The sequence below is a fragment of the Triticum aestivum genome, chromosome 3D, assembly GCF_018294505.1.
Source record: "Triticum aestivum cultivar Chinese Spring chromosome 3D, IWGSC CS RefSeq v2.1, whole genome shotgun sequence".
NCBI lineage: Eukaryota > Viridiplantae > Streptophyta > Magnoliopsida > Poales > Poaceae > Triticum > Triticum aestivum.
This window is the reverse complement of record NC_057802.1, coordinates 330905543-330920652: the sequence shown is the minus strand read 5'-3', so window position 1 is coordinate 330920652 and position 15110 is coordinate 330905543.

The window sequence follows — 15110 nt, the reverse complement described above, 5'->3', positions numbered from 1 at the left end:
CAGGAGTTCGAAGAAGAGTTCTTTGGAGACTAACATGCGAACTAGGACGTTTCCCAGTCAGAATGCCTGTAGGGTTAAGGCAGATGGCATGGGTTCTACTTATCGACGAAGATTTCCGCTGCTTAAGTTTATTTGGTACCCAGCCCTCGTGGTTTTATCTATGTAAGACTTGACCATAATGGTCATAATTTGTGTTAGACGGTCTGTATGGATGTAAGACTCTTGTTATTCATCTTTTGTGTGTTCAGTGAGCATTTATCTCTGGGATCACTTTACACGTGCATTCGGTGATCACGACTTATGAGTCGGGGTCCCCACACTAGCAATGGTGGAAGGGTGAGAGTGCGTATAATCCATGGACTCAACATTAGTCATAAATAACTCACATACTTATTGCAAAAATCTATTAGTTATCAAAACAAAGTACTACGCGCATGCTACTAGGGGGATATATTGGTAGGAAAACACCATCGCTCGTCCCCGACCGCCGCTCATAAGGAAGACAATCAAAAAATACCTCATGCTCCAACTTCGTTACATAACGGTTCACCATACGTGCATGCTAGGGGATTCACAAACCTCAACACAAGTATTTCTCAAATTCATAATTACTCACTAGCATGACTCTAATATCACCATCTCTATATCTCAAAACAATCATAAAGAATCAAACTTCTCATATTATTCAATGCACTTTATATGAAAGTTTTTATTATATCCCTCTTGGATGCCTATCATATTAGGACTAAATTTATAACCAAAGCAAATTACCATGCTGTTTAAAGACTTTCAAAATAATATAAGTGAAGCATGAGAGTTCAACAATTTCTATAAAATAAAGCCACCGTCGTGCTCAAAAAAGATATAAGTGAAGCACTAGAGCAAAATTGCCTAGCTCAAAAGATATAAGTGAAGCACTAGAGCAAAATTGCCTAGCTCAAAAGATATAAGTGAAGCACATAGAGTATTCTAATAAATCATGATTCATGTGTGTCCCTCTCAAAAGATGTGTACAACAAGGATGATTGTGTCAAACTAAAAAGCAAAGACTCAGATCATACAAGACGCTCCAAGAAAAACACATATCATGTGGTGAATAAAAATATAGCCTCAAGTAAAGTTACCGATAGACGAAGATGAAAGAGGGGATGCCTTCCGGGGCATCCCCAAGCTTAGGCTCTTGGTTGTCCTTGAATATTACCTTGGGATGCCTTGGGCATCCCCAAGCTTAGGCTCTTGCCACTCCTTATTCCATAGCCCATCAAATCCTTACCAAAAAATTGAAAACTTCACAACACAAAACTCAATAGAAAATCTCATAAGCTCCGTTAGTATAAGAAAATAAATCACCACTTTTGGTACTGTTGTGAACTCATTCTTTATTTATATTGGTGTAATATCTACTGTATTCCAACTTTTCCATGGTTCATACCCCACGATACTACCCATAGATTCATCAAAATAAGCAAACAACACATAGAAAACAGAATCTGTCAAAAACAGAACAGTCTGTAGTAATCTGTAACTCTCGAATACTTTTGTAACTCCAAAAATTCTGAGAAATTAGGACAACCTAAGCAATTTGTTTATTAATCTTCTTCAAAAATTAGGACAACCTAACACATAGTGATATACGTTATTGTATGAGATGATCATGTTTTGTAAAAGTTATCGGCAACTGGCAGGAGCCTTATGGTTGTCGCTTTATTGTATGAAATGCAAACGCCAAGTAATTGCTTTACTTTATCACTATGCGTTAGCGATAGTTGTAGAAGCAATAGTTGGCGAGATGACAACGACGCTACGATGGGGATCAAGGTGTCAAGCCGGTGACGATGGAAATCATGACAGTGCTTTGGAGATGGAGATCAAAGGCACAAGATGATGATGGCCATATCATGTCACATATTTTGATTGCATGTGATGTTTATATTTTATGCATCTTATTTTGCTTAGTACGGAGGTAGCGTTATAATATGATCCCTTACTAAAATTGCAAGGTATAAGTGTTCTCCCTCAGTATGCACCGTTGTGATAGTTCTTCATGCTGAGACACCACGTGATGATCAGGCGTGATAGGCTCTACGTTCACATACAGCGGGTGCAAGACAGTTTTGCACATGCGGAATACTCGGGTTAAACTTGACGAGCCTAGCATGTACAGACATGGCCTCGAAACACTGGAGACTGAAAGGTCGAACGTGAATCATATAACAGATATGATCAACATAGAGATTTTCACCATTGATGACTACTCCATCTCACGTGATGATCGGACATGGTTTAGTTGATTTGGATCACGTGATCATTTAGATGACTCGAGGGATGTCTATGTAAGTGGGAGTTCTTAAGTAATATAATTAATTGAACTTAATTTATCATGAACTTTTGCATATCTATGTTGTAGATCAATAGCTCGCGTATAGCTCCCCTGTTTTATTTTTGATATGTTCCTAGAGAAAACTAAGTTAAAAGATGATAGTAGCAATGATACGGACTAGGTCCGTGATCTGAGGATTATCCTTATTGTTGCACAGAAGAATTATGTCCTTGATGCACCGCTAGGTGACACGCCTATTGCAGGAGCAGATGCATACGTTATGAACGTTTGACAAGCTCGGTATGATGACTACTTAATTGTTTAGTGCACCATGCTTTACGGCTTAGAAACGGGGACTTCAAAAATGGTTTGAATGCCATGGAGCATATGAGATGTTCCAAGAGCTGAAAATGATATTTCAGACTCATGCCCGTGTTAAGAGGTATGAGACTCTGACAAGTACTTTGCCTACAAGATGGAGGAGAATGGCTTAGCCGGTGAGCATGTACTCAGAATGTCTGGGTAGTACAACCGCTTGAATCGAGTGGGAGTTAATCTTAAAGATAAGATAGTGATTGACAGAGTTCTCTAGTCACTATCACCAAGCTACTAGAACTTCGTGATGAACTACAATATGCAAGGGGATGACGAAAATGATTCCTGAGCTCTTCACGATGCTGAAATCGGCGAAGGTAGAAATTAAGAAAAAACATCAAGTGTCGATGGTTGATAATACCACTAGTTTCAAGTAAAAGGGCAAGGGAAAGAAAAGGGAACTTCAAGAATGGAAAGCAAGTTGCCACTCCCGTGAAGAAGCCCAAAGCTGGACCCAAGTCTGAAACTGAGTGCTTATACTGCAAAGGAAATGGTCACTGGAAGTGGAACTGCCCCAAACATTTGGCGGATAATAAGGATGGCAAAGTGAACAAAGGTATATTTGATATACAGATTATTGTGTACCTTACTAGTGTTCGTAGTAGCCCCTGGGTATTTGATACTAGTTCTGTCGCTAAGATTAGTAACTCAAAACAGGAATTACAGAATGAATAGAGACTAGTCTAGGGCGAGGTGACATGTGTGTTGGAAGTGATTCCAAGGTTGATAAGATCACCATAGCACACTCCCTCTACCTTCGGGATTAGTGTTGAACCTAAATAAATGTTATTTGGTGTTTGCGTTGAGCATCAATATGATTGGATCATGTTTATTGCAATATGGTTATTCATTTAAAGTCAGAGAATAATTGTTGTTCTGTTTACATGAATAAAACCTTCTATGGTCATACACCCTATGCAAATGGTTTATCGAATCTTGATCGTAGTGATACACATATTCATAATATTGATGCCAAAATATGCAAAGTTGATAATGATAGTGCAACATATTTGTGGCACTGCCGTTTAGGTCATATTGGTGTAAAGCGCATGAAGAAACTCCATGCGGATGGACTTTTGGAATCACTCGATTATGAATCATTTGATGCTTGTGAACCATGCCTCATGGGCAAGATGACTAAGACTCCGTTCTCCGGAACAATGGAGTGAGCCACTAACTTATTGGAAAAAATACATCCCGATGTATGCGGTCTGATGAGTGTTGAGGCTCGTGGCGGGTATCGTTATTTTCTGACCTTCATAGATGATTTGAGCAGATATGGGTATATATACTTGATGAAACACAAGTCTGAAACATTTGAAAAGTTCAAAGAATTTCAGAGTGAAGTGGAGAATCATCGTAACAAGAAAATAAAGTTTCTATGATCTGATCGTGGAGGCGAATATTTGAGTTACGAGTTTGGCCTTCATTTAAAACAATGTGAATAGTTTCTCAACTCACACCACCTGGAACACCATAGCGTAATGGTGTGTCCGAACGTCGTAACCGTACTTTATAAGATATGGTGCGATCTATGATGTCTCTTACAAATTTGCCACTGTCGTTTTGGGGTTATGCATTAGAGACAGCTGCATTCACGTTAAATAGGGCACCATCTAAATCCGTTGAGACGACTGAAGGAAATATGCCCTAGAGGCAATAATAGAGTTGTTATTTATATTTCCTTATATCATGATAAATGTTTATTATTCATTCTAGAATTGTATTAACCCGAAACTTAGTACATGTGTGAATACATAGACAAACAGAGTGTCACTAGTATGCCTCTACTTGACTAGCTCATTGAATCAAAGATGGTTAAGTTTCCTAGCCATAGACATGAGTTGTCATTTGATTAACGGGATCACATCATTAGAGAATGACGTGATTGACTTGACCCATTCCGTTAGCTTAGCATTTGATCGTTTAGTATATTGCTATTGCTTTCTTCATGACTTGTACATGTTCCTATGACTATGAGATTATGCAACTCCCGAATACCGGAGGAACACTTTGTGTGCTACCAAACGTCACAATGTAACTGGGTGATTATAAAGGTGCTCTACAGGTGTCTCCGATGGTACTTGTTGAGTTGGCATAGATCGAGATTAGGATTTTTCACTCCGATTGTCGGAGAGGTATCTCTGGGCCTTCTCGGTAATGCACATCACTATAAGCCTTGCAAGCAATGTGACTAATGAGTTAGTTGCGGGATGATGCATTACGGAACGAGTAAAGAGACTTGCCGGTAATGAGATTGAACTAGGTATTGAGATACCGACGATCGAATCTCGGGCAAGTAACATACCAATGAAAAAGGGAACAACGTATGTTGTTATGCGGTTTGACCGATAAAGATCTTCGTACAATATGTAGGAGCCAATATGAGCATCTAGGTTCCGCTATTGGTTATTGACCGGAGACATGTCTCGGTCATGTCTACATAGTTCTCGAACCCGTAGGGTCCGCACGCTTAACGTTCGGTGACGATCCGTATTATGAGTTTATGTGTTTTGATGTACCGAAGATAGTTCGGAGTCCCGGATGTGATCAGGGACATGACGAGGAGTCTCGAAATGGTCGAGACATAAAGATTGATATATTGGACGACTATATTCGGACACCGGATGAGTTCCGGGGGTCACCGGATATTTATTGGAGTGCCGGGGGGTTATCGGAACCCTCGGGGGAACTAATGGGCCAACATGGGCCTTGTGGGATAGAGAGGAGAGGGCCTAGGGCTGGCCGCGCGCCCCCCTTTGGGAGTCCGAATTGGACAAGGAGGGGGGCGGCGCCCCCTCTTTCCTCCCTCTCTCCCTCTCCTTCCTTCCCCCTTCCTCCTTCCTAGTTGGACTAGGAAAGGGGAGTCCTACTCCCACTAGGAGGAGGACTCCCCCCTCTCCTTGGCGCGCCCCAAGGCCGGCCGGCCTCTCCCCTTGCTCCTTTATATACGGGGGCAGGAGGGCACCCTAGAACAGACAAGTTGATTGTTCCAAGCCATGTGCGGTGCCCCCCTCCACCATATTCCACCTCGGTCATATCGTTGCAGTGCTTAGGCGAAGCCCTGCTCCGGTAGCTTCATCATCACCGTCATCACGCCGTCGTGCTGAGGAAGCTCTCCCTCGACACTCTGCTGGATCGTGAGTTCGTGGGACGTCACCGAGCTGAACGTGTGCAGATCGCGGAGGTGCCGTACGTTCGGTACTAGGATCGGTCGATCATGAAGACGTACGACTACATCAACTGCGTTGTCATAACGCTTCCGCTTACGGTCTACGAGGGTATGTGGACAACACTCTCCCCTCTCGTTGATATGCATCACCATGATCATGCGTGTGCGTAGGAATTTTTTTGAAATTACTACGTTCCCCATCAATGGCATCCGAGCCAGGTTTATGCATAGATGTTATATGCACGAGTAGAACACAAGTGATTTGTGGGCGATAATAGTCATACTGCTTACCAGCATGTCATACTTTGATTCGGCGGTATTGTTGGATCAAGCGGCCCGAACGGACATTACGCGTACGCTTACGCAAGACTGGTTCTACCGACGTGCTTCGCACACAGGTGCCTGGCGGGTGTCAGTTTCTCCAACTTTACTTGAATCGAGTGTGGCTACGCCCAGTCCTTGTTGAAGGTTAAAACAGCACATACTTGACGAAAAATCGTTGTGGTTTTGATGCGTAGGTAAGAACGGTTCTTGCTCAGCCCGTAGAAGCCACGTAAAACTTGCAACAACAAAGTAGAGGACGTCTAACTTGTTTTTGCAGGGCATGTTGTGATGTAATATGGTCAAGACGTGATGAGATATAAATTGTTGTATGAGATGATCATGTTTTGTTAAAGTTATCGGCAACTGGCAAGAGCCTTATGGTTGTCTCTTTATTGCATAAGATGCAAGTGCCATGTAATTGCTTTACTTTATCGCTATGCGATAGCAATAGTTGCAAAAGCAATAGCTGGTGAGACGACCATGTGACGACATGTTGATAAAAGATCAAGATGATGGAGATCATGGTGTCATGCCGGCAACAATGAAGATCATGACAGTACTTTGGAGATGGAGATCAAAAGCACAAGATGATGATGGCCATATCATGTCACATATTTTGATTGCATGTGATGTTTATCTTTTATACATCTTATTTTGCTTAGTTGGACGGTAGCTTTATAAGATGACCCCTTACTAAAATTTCAAGGTATAAGTGTTCTCCCTGAGTATGCACCGTTGCGACAGTTCTTCGTGCCGAGACACCACATGATGATCGGGCGTGATAAGCTTTACGTTCACATATAACGGGTGCAAGCCAGTTTTGCACACGCAGAATACTCGGGTAAAACTTGACGAGCCTAGCATATGCAGATATGGCCTTGGAACACTGAGACCGAAAGGTCGAGCGTGAATCATATAGTAGATATGATCAACATAGTGATGTTCACCATTGAAAACTACTCCATCTCACGTGATGATCGAACATGGTTTAGTTGATATGGATCGCGTGATCACTTAGATGATTAGAGGGATGTCTATCTAAGTGGGAGTTCTTAAGTAATATGATTAATTGAACTTTAAATTTATCATGAACTTAGTCCTGGTAGTATTAGCATATCTATGTTGTAGATCAATGGCTCACGTTTAGCTCCCCTATTTTATTTTTGATATGTTCCTAGAGAAAACTAAGTTGAAAGATGTTAGTAGTAATGATGCGGATTGGATCCGTGATCTGAGGATTATCCTCATTGCTACACAGAAGAATTATGTCCTTGACGCATCGCTAGGTGACAGACCGATTGCAGGAGCAGATGCAGGCGTTATGAATGTTTGGCAAGCTCGATATGATGACTACTTGATAGTTTAGTGCACCATGCTTTACGGCATAGAATCGGGGCTTCAAAGACGTTTTGAACGCTACAGAGCATATGAGATGTTCCAAGAGTTGAAATTAGTATTTCAGACTCATGCCCATGTCGAAAGGTATGAGACCTTTGAAAAGCCCTTAGCCTACAAGATGGAGGAGAATTGCTCAGCTAGTGAGCATGTGCTCAGAATGTCTGAGTACTACAATCACTTGAATCAAGTGGGAGTTAATCTTCCAGATAAGATAGTGATTGACAGAGTTCTCTAGTCACTATCACCAAGTTACTAGAACTTCATGATGAACTATAATGTGCAAGGGATAACGGAAACGATTCCCAAGCTCTTCGTGATGCTGAAATCGACGAAGGTAGAAATCAAGAAAAGCATCAAGTGTTGATGGTTGACAAGACCACTAGTTTCAAGAAAAGGGCAAAGGGAAGAAGGGGAACTTCAAGAAGAACGACAGGCAAGTTGCTGCTCAAGTGAAGAATCCCAAGTCTGGACCTAAGCCTGAGACTAAGTGCTTCTACTGCAAAGGGACTGGTCACTGGAAGCAGAACTGCCCCAAGTATTTGGCGGATAAGAAGGATGGCAAAGTGAACAAAGGTATATTTGATATACATGTTATTTATGTGTACTTTACTAGTGTTTATAGCAACCCCTCAGTATTTGATACTAGTTCAGTTGCTAAGATTAGTAACTCGAAACAGGAGTTGCAGAATGAACAGAGACTAGCTAAGGGTGAAGTGACGATGTGTGTTGGAAGTGGTTCCAAGATTGATATGATCATCATTGCACACTCCCTATACTTTCGGGATTAGTGTTGAACCTAAATAAATGTTATTTGGTGTTTGCGTTAAGCATGAATATGATTTGATCATGTTTATTGCAATACGGTTATTCATTTAAAGTCAGAGAATAATTGTTGTTCTGTTTACATGAATAAAACCTTCAATGGTCATACACCCAAGGTGAATGGTTTATTGAATCTCGATAGTAGTGATACACATATTCATAATATTGAAGCCAAAAGATGCAGAGTTGATAATGATAGTGCAACTTATTTGTGGCACTGCCGTTTAGGTCATATTGGTGTAAAGCGTATGAAGAAACTCCATTCTGATGGACTTTTGGAATCACTTGATTATGAATCACTTGGTACTTGCGAACCATGCCTCATGGGCAAGATGACTAAGACTCCGTTCTCCGGAACAATGGAGCGAGCAACATATTTATTGGAAATCATACATATTGATGTATGTGGTCCGGTGAATGTTGAGGCTCACGGTGGGTATCATTATTTTCTCACCTTCACAAATGATTTGAGCAGATATGGGTATATCTACTTGATGAAACATAAGTCTGAAACATTTGAAAAGTTCAAAGAATTTCAGAGCGAAGTGGAAAATCATCGTAACAAGAAAATAGAGTTTCTACGATCTGATCGTGGAGGAGAATATTTGAGTTACGAGTTTGGTCTTCATTTGAAACAATGCGGAATAGTTTCGCAACTCACGCCACCCGGAACACCACAACATAATGGTGTGTCCGAACATCGTAATCGTACTTTACTAGATATGGTGCGATCTATGATGTCTCTTACTGATTTACCGCTATCGTTTTGGGGTTATGCTTTAGAGACGGCTGCATTCACGTTAAATAGGGCACCATCTAAATCCGTTGAGGCGACACCTTATGAACTGTGGTTTGGCAAGAAACAAAAGTTGCCGTTTCTTAAAGTTTGGGGCTGCAATGCTTATGTGAAAAAGCTTCAAGCTGATAAGCTCAAACCCAAATCGGAGAAATGTGTCTTCATAGGATACCCAAAGGAGACTGTTGGGTACACCTTCTATCACAGATCCGAAGGCAAGACATTCATTGCTAAAAATGGATCCTTTATAGAGAAGGAGTTTCTCTTGAAAGAAGTGAGTGGGAGGAAAGTAGAACTTGATGAGGTAACTGTACCTGCTCCCTTATTGGAAAGTAGTTCATCACAGAAATCTGTTCCTGTGACTCCTACACCAATTAGTGAGGAAGCTAATGATGATGATCATGTAACTTCAGATCAAGTTACTACCAAAGCTTGTAGGTCAACTAGAGTAAGATCCGCACCAGAGTGGTACGGTAATCCTGTTCTGGAGGTCATGTTACTTGACCATGATGAACCTACAAACTATGAGGAAGCAATGATGAGCCCAGATTTCGCAAAATAGCTTGAGGCCATGAAATCTGAGATGGGATCCATGTGTGAGAACAAAGTGTAGACTTTGGTTGACTTGCCTGATGATCGGCAAGCCATCGAGAATAAATGGATCTTCAAGAAGAAGACTCACACTGACGGTAATGTTACTGTCTATAAAGCTCGACTTGTTGTGAAAGGTTTTTGACAAGTTCAAGGAGTTGACTACGATGAGACCTTCTCACCCGTAGTGATGCTTAAGTCCGTCCGAATCATGTTAGTAATTGCCGCATTTTATGATTATGAAATTTGGCAGATGGATGTAAAAACTGCATTCCTGAATGGATATCTGGAAGAGGAGTTGTATATGATGCAACCTGAAGGTTTTATCGATCCAAAGGATGCTAACAAAGTGTGCAAGCTCCAGCGATCCATTTATGGACTGGTGCAAGCATCTCGGAGTTGGAATAAACGTTTTGATAGTGCGATCAAAGCATATGGTTTTATACAGACTTTTGGAGAAGCCCGTATTTACAAGAAAGTGAGTGGGAGCTCTGTAGCATTTCTAATATTATATGTGGATGACATACTGTTGATTGGAAATGATATAGAATTTCTGGATAGCATAAAAGGATACTTGAATAAGAGTTTTTCAATGAAAGACCTAGGTGAAACTGCTTATATATTGGGCATCAAGATCTATAGAGATAGATCAAGACGCTTAATTGGACTTTCACAAAGCACATACCTTGATAAAGTTTTGAAGAAGTTCAAAATGGATCAAGCAAAGAAAGGGTTCTTGCCTGTGTTACAAGGTGTGAAGTTGAGTCAGACTCAATGCCCGACCACTGCAGAAGATACAGAGAAAATGAAAGGTGTTCCCTATGCTTCAGCCATAGGCTCTATCATGTATGCAATGTTGTGTACCAGACCTGATGTGTGCCTTGCTATTAGTTTAGCAGGGAGGTACCAAAGTAATCCAGGAGTGGATCACTGGACAACGGTCAAGAACATCCTAAAATACCTGAAAAGGACTAAGGATATGTTTCTCGTTTATGGAGGTGACAAAGAGCTCGTCATAAATGGTTACATTGATACAAGCTTTGACACTGATCCGGATGACTCTAATTCACAAACCGGATACGTATTTATATTGAACGGTGGAGCTGTCAGTTGGTGCAGTTCTAAGCAAAGCGTCGTGGCGGGATCTACGTGTGAAGTACATAGCTGCTTCGGAAGCAGCAAATGAAGGAGTCTGGATGAAGGTGTTCATATCCGATCTAGGTGTCATACCTAGTGCATCGGGTCCAATGAAAATCTTTTGTGACAATACTGGTGCAATTGCCTTGGCAAATAAATCCAGATTTCACAAGAGAACCAAGCACATCAAGAGACGCTTCAATTCCATCCGCGATCAAGTCAAGGAGGGAGACATAGAGATTTGCAAGATACATACGGATCTGAATGTTGCAAACCCGTTGACTAAGCCTCTCTCACGAGCAAAACATGATCAACGCCAAGACTCCATGGGTGTTAGAATCATTACTGTGTAATCTAGATTATTGACTCTAGTGCAAGTGGAAGACTGAAGGAAATATGCCCTAGAGGCAATAATAAAGTTGTTATTTATATTTCCTTATATCATGATAAATGTTTATTATTCATGCTATAATTGTATTAACCGGAAACTTAGTACATGTGTGAATACATAGACAAACAGAGTGTCACTAGTATGCCTCTACTTGACTAGCTCGTTGAATCAAAGATGGTAAAGTTTCCTAGCCATAGACATGAGTTGTCATTTGATTAACGGGATCACATCATTAGAGAATGATGTGATTGACTTGACCCATTCCGTTAGCTTAGCATTTGATCGTTTAGTATATTGCTATTGCTTTCTTCATGACTTATACATGTTCCTATGACTATGAGATTATGCAACTCCCGAATACCGGAGGAACACTTAGTGTGCTACCAAACATCACAACGTAACTGGGTGATTATAAAGGTGCTCTACATGTGTCTCCGATGGTACTTGTTGAGTTGGCATAGATCGAGATTAGGATTTGTCATTCCGATTGTCAGAGAGGTATCTCCGGGCCTTCTAGGTAATGCACATCACTACAAGACTTGCAAGCAATGTGACTAATGAGTTAGTTGCGGGATGATGCATTACGAAACGAGTAAAGAGACTTGCCGGTAACGAGATTGAACTAGGTATTGAGATACCGACGATCGAATCTCGAGCAAGTAACATACCGATGACAAAGGGAACAACGTAAGTTGTTATGCGGTTTGACCGATAAAGATCTTCATAGAATATGTAGGAGCCAATATGAGCATCCAGGTTCCGCTATTGGTTATTGACCGGAGACATGTCTCGGTCATGTCTACATAGTTCTCGAACCCGTAGGGTCCGCACGCTTAACGTTCGGTGACGATCCGTATTATGAGTTTATGTGTTTTGATGTACTGAAGATAGTCCGGAGTCCCGGATGTGATCAGGGACATGACGAGGAGTCTCGAAATGGTTGAGACATAAAGATTGATATATTGGACGACTATATTCGGACACCGGATGAGTTTCGGGGGTCACCGGATATTTATCGGAGTGTCGGGGGGTTATCGGAACCCCCGAGGGAACTAATGGGCCAACATGGGCCTTGTGGGAGAGAGAGGAGAGGGCCTAGGGCTGGCCGCACACCCCCCTTTGGGAGTCCGAATTGCACAAGGAGGGGGGGCGGCGCCCCCTCTTTCCTCCCTCTCTTCTTCTCCTTCCTCCCCCCTTCCTCCTTCCTAGTTGGACTAGGAAAGGGGAGTCCTACTCCCACTAGGAGGAGGACTCCCCCTTCTCCTTGGCACACCCCAAGGCCGGCCGGCCTCCCCCTTGCTCCTTTATATACGGGGGCAGGAGGGCACCCTAGAACAGACAAGTTGATTGTTCCAAGCCATGTGCAGTGCCCCCCTCCACCATATTCCACCTCGGTCATATCGTTGCAGTGCTTAGGTGAAGCCCTGCGCCGGTAACTTCATCATCACCGTCATCACGCCATCATGCTGACGAAGTTCTCCCTCGACAATCTGCTGGATCGTGAGTTCGTGGGATGTCACCAAGCTGAACGTGTGCAGATCGCGGAGGTGCCATACGTTCGGTACTAGGATCGGTCGATCGTGAAGACGTACGACTACATCAACCGCGTTGTCATAACGCTTCCGCTTACGGTCTACGAGGGTACATGGACAACACTTTCCCCTCGCGTTGCCATGCATCACCATGATCATGCATGTGCGTAGGAATTTTTTGAAATTACTATGTTCCCCAACAATGACACTGTATGAACTATGGTTTGATAAGAAACCTAACCTGTCATTTCTTAAAGTTTGGGGTTGCGATGCTTATGTGAAAAAGCTTCAGCCAGATAAGCTCGAACCCAAATCGGAAAAGTGTGTCTTCATAGGATACCCAAAAGAAACTGTTGGGTACACCTTCTATAACAGATCCGAAGGCAAGATTTTTGTTGCTAAGAATGGATCCTTTCTAGAGAAGGAGTTTCTCTCGAAAGAAGTGAGTGGGAGAAAAGTAGAACTTGATGAGGTAATTGTACCTTCTCTCAAAATGGAAAATAGCTCATCACAGGAATCAGTTCTAGTGATATCTACACCAACTAGAGAGGAAGCTAATTATAATGATCATGAAACTTCAGATCAAGTTACTACTGAACCTCGTAGGTCAATCAGAGCACGTTCCGCACCTAAGTTGTACGGTAATCCTGTTCTGGAAGTCATGTTACTAGACCATGACGAACCTACGGACTATGAGGAAGCGATGATGAGCCTAGATTTCGCAAAATGGCTGGAGGCCATGAAATCTGAGATAGGATCCATGTACGAGAACAAAGTGTGGACTTTGGTGGGCTTGCCCAATGATTGGCAAGCCATTGAGAATAAATGGATCTTCAAGAGGAAGATGGACACTCATGGTAGTGTTACTATCTACAAAGCTCGACTTGTCGCAAAAGGTATTCGACAAGTTCAAGGTGTTGACTACGATGAGATTTTCTCACTCGTAGCGATGCTTAAGTCTGTCCGAATCATGTTAGCAATTGCCGCATTTTATGAAATCTGGCAAATGGACGTCAAAACTGCATTCCTTAATGGATTTCTTAAAGAAGAGTTGTATATGATGCAACCAGAAGGTTTTGTCGATCCTAAAGGTGCTAACAAAGTGTGCAAGCTCCAACGATCCATTTATGGACTGGTGTAAGCATCTTGGAGTTGGAATATACGCTTTGATGAGGTGATCAAAGCATATGGTTTTATACAGACTTTTGGAGAAGCCTGTATTTACAATAAAGTGAGTGGGAGCGCTGTGGCATTTCTAATATTATATGTAGATGACATATTATTGATTGGAAATGATATAGAATTTCTGGATAGCATAAAAGGATACTTGAATAAAAGTTTTTCAATGAAAGACCTCGGTGAAGCTGCTTATATATTGGGCATCAAGATCTATAGAGATAGATCAAGACGCTTAATTGGACTTTCACAAAGCACATACCTTGATAAAGTTTTGAAGAAGTTCAAAATGGATCAGTCAAAGAAAGGGTTCTTTCCTGTGTCATAAGGTGTGAAGTTGAGTAAGACTCAAAGCTCGACCACGGCAGAAAATAGAGAGAGAATGAAAGTCATTCCCCATGCCTCAGCCATAGGTTCTATAAAGTATGCCATGCTATGTACCAGACCTATTGTGTACCTTGCCATGAGTTTAGCAAGGGGGTACAATAGTGATCCAGGAGTAGATCACTAGACAGCGGTCAAAATTATCCTTAGTTACCTTAAAGAGGACTAAGGAAATGTTTCTCGGTTATGGAGGTGATAAAAAGTTTGTCGTAAAGAGTTACGTCGATGCAAACTTTGACACTAATATAGATGACTCTAAGTCTCAATCTAGATACGTATTGGACGTGGGAGCAATTAGCTAGAGTAGCTCCATGCAGAGCATTGTAGACATAAAAATTTGCAAAATACATACGGTTCTGAATGTGGCAGACCCATTGACTAAACCTCTCTCACAAGCAAAATATGATCACACCTTAGTACTCTTTGGGTGCTAATCACATGGCGATGTGAACTAGATTATTGACTCTAGTAAACCCTTTGGGTGTTGGTCACATCGCGATGTGAACTATGGGTGTTAATCACATAAAGATGTGAACTATTGGTGTTAAATCACATGGCGATGTGAACTAGATTATTGACTCTAGTGCAAGTGGGAGACTGAAGGAAATATGCCCTAGAGGCAATAATAAAGTTGTTATTTTATATTTCCTTATATCATGATAAATGTTTATTATTCATGCTGGAATTGTTTT